At 48.6% G+C, this 2,656-nt stretch overlaps 1 long non-coding RNA gene across 1 annotated transcript; it reads right to left on the bottom strand.

Annotated features, from left to right (window-relative positions):
* Positions 1-1,441: 1,441 nt before the first annotated feature.
* Positions 1,442-2,367, bottom strand: LOC119567280. The gene is made up of 2 exons (XR_005227227.2): positions 2,216-2,367; positions 1,442-1,727 (listed from the first exon to the last, which is right to left on the bottom strand). It is a non-coding gene; the product is annotated as an uncharacterized LOC119567280 (long non-coding RNA).
* Between the last annotated feature and the right edge of the window lie 289 nt (positions 2,368-2,656).

Below are 2,656 nucleotides of genomic sequence, written 5' to 3' on the forward strand. Positions count from 1 at the left end.
TGTGAAGGGGGGTTGAGCAAAGAGACTTCCTCGACACTCATGGCCTTCCATCCCCTCGACTTACCTAGTGGCCATGCCCTGGGACCCCAACAGGAAGACACCGTTACTGAGCTCACAAGGACGGACTGCTATAGCATAAATAACACTATAGGCAGTTCTCTCATATGCGGTACACAGCAGTGGTGTTTGTGCGCACTCATCCCCAAGTCAGCTGACCATTTCTTTTCTTAAACTTCTGATTCAGCTCAATTGTTAAGGGATCTTAACTCCACTGGAGTTCAGGATGGCACTGCCTTTAGCCAGCCACCCTCCACGCTCACTGTGTCTGTCTATGAGCTGGTGACTGTGACACTGACAGTCTGATGTGTCAGGGTCCCCTGAAGCTCTTGATGAAAATACCCTTGCAGGCTCAGTTTCAACACTCGCTCTCCCTTATATGGAACTTCCTCTCCACTGACACCACTCTCATTTGCTGCTGGTCACATTGCAGATTTGTTAGATGGACAGAGGCCTCATTAGGGCATAGAAGAAGGGTGCCACCAAATCTGTTCCTCTCCCTCCACAGTGATGACAAGCAGGAGGAAAAGACACCCACCAGGGACTGGGATGGGGAGCTGCTCTCTCTCTATGTAGATACCTATCCCTCTCTTTCTCTCCATTTCCTTTTGCTGCACCTCTCTGGAGCTCTTATTCACTGCCCTCCTCGGCTGCAGGCCCAGCAACACAGGGCTATGTGATGTAAGTGCAACTGGGAATCACAAGGATGAAGGGCTTTGTTGTGTTCCTCTTGATTGTGTAGTTATCTGGGGTCATATGTGATGTGTTGTCTGCACCTCTTAGGGAATGAAGAGGACTTCCAGCATCCCTTCCAGTGCCTGTCTCTTCTAATATATGAAGTCATACATACTGTCCATCGGAAGAGAGGGGACACCCAGAAACCCATGGAGATGCGAAGGCAGCTCCACAGACTGCAGCCACCCCCCTGCAACACACTAGAGCACTTGTCTCAGCCACTGTAGCCAGGACAGGAGGTCAGGGAGGGCCAGAACGGGATAGCATTGCAGGGGAGTGGGAATGGGCTTAATGATTGGATTGGGGAAAAGAAAGAAAGAAAGAAAGAAAGAAAGAAAGAAAGAAAGAAAGAAAGAAAGAAAGAAAGAAAGAAAGAAAGAAAGAATAGTAGAGAGGACAGGGACTAAGAGAAAATCATTTGGAAAGAAAAAGGAGGGCAGGAGAGAGAAAGAGCCATAACCTGAGATGTATGGCATGGCAGTTCTTGGGGATCTTTACAGCCCATCTGGAGACACCGTATGTATCCTAGACAATTTGACTAGGAACCATGGCCCTGCAATAACCTTCTGATTCATAGCTGTGTGCACTCCGTTTCCTCCCATCTCTCTGGGTTTTTGCTGGCTGTCTCAGGGCTCTGTGTCACTGTGCAGTGTTGCACGCACAGTAATACACAGCCGAGTCTGACAGTGAAAGGCTTCTCCATGTTAGGTCCCATTTTGTGTTGTTCCTCAGGGCTGTCATGGGCTCAGCTGTGAAGTTGGTGCCAGATCCACTTGCTAGAGAGCTGAAGAGTCCCTCCAGCTCCCTGCCTTCCCGTCGCCTATACCAGTACATCCAGTTGCAGCTGGTTTGTTTCAATGTACACTGCAGGGTTTTCGGATTCTCCTGAGCCCCTGTGAGAAAGGGCTGCTGCTCCACATAGGCTGACCCCATACCTGGAAAAGAAGCATTAAAAAAACTTGACAGAAATATGAGGGACGCGTGAATGCAGAAAATGGGGAGGTGGGGGAGGGAGAGAAAAAAAGTTTGAAAGAGAGAAACACAGAGAGAAAAATGAGAAGGAGAAAAAGACAGAAAATGGAAAAGACCTTGCCTGTGCAAACAAACAGGGATCTTTGTGCAATATTCTTGGCTGAGATTTGCCTTCCCTGTGGACTGAATTGACTTTACGTGCATTAGGAGTCTCCCATCTGGGATTCACTCTTGGTTCTGACAGTCTCAGGTGGGTGTATTTTAACTCTTAAATCTCTGGTCCTTGGTGATTCTCTCCATTCCTCCCAGCATCTCAAAGCAGATGAGACATGGTCTCCAAATATCCCCTCATACCTGTCTCAGTGACGAGAATGTGTCCCTCAACTTGGGATCAACTTGGGACTCTGGGCCTACCTGCCCCACCCCATTCCTTTGGTCACTCAGACTGTACCTGGGACCCAGAGGAGCAGTGCTGAGAGCACGAGATATTGCCACATGCTAGTAACTTTCCTCTGCTTTGTCTCCACCACACTGTGGGTTTCCTCCTCTCTGCACCTCAAGTTGAAAGCGAGCTGAAGAGCAAATATGCTCCTCAGTGGGAGGAGAAACAAAGTGGTGTCCCTTTATGGAGAGAGTTATGGCTGTCTATATCTTCTTCTCTCTCTGCTTCCTGGAAAGCCAGTTTCATGAATCCCTTGGAGACTGTTGTCTTGTCCCCTTTGCCTGTATGATGCCTTCTTGCCACTAACACAGAGATGAGAATTTCTCCTCAGGAATGATGAGGGAGAAGATGCTATCACAGGAGAGGACTTGTGCCATGTAGCACAACATATCCTAGAAGATATGGACAGGAGCTCCTGACAGGTGACTAGAGTGACCCCATGAGGCTTAA

The sequence above is a fragment of the Chelonia mydas genome, chromosome 1 (assembly GCF_015237465.2).
Source record: "Chelonia mydas isolate rCheMyd1 chromosome 1, rCheMyd1.pri.v2, whole genome shotgun sequence".
NCBI lineage: Eukaryota > Metazoa > Chordata > Testudines > Cheloniidae > Chelonia > Chelonia mydas.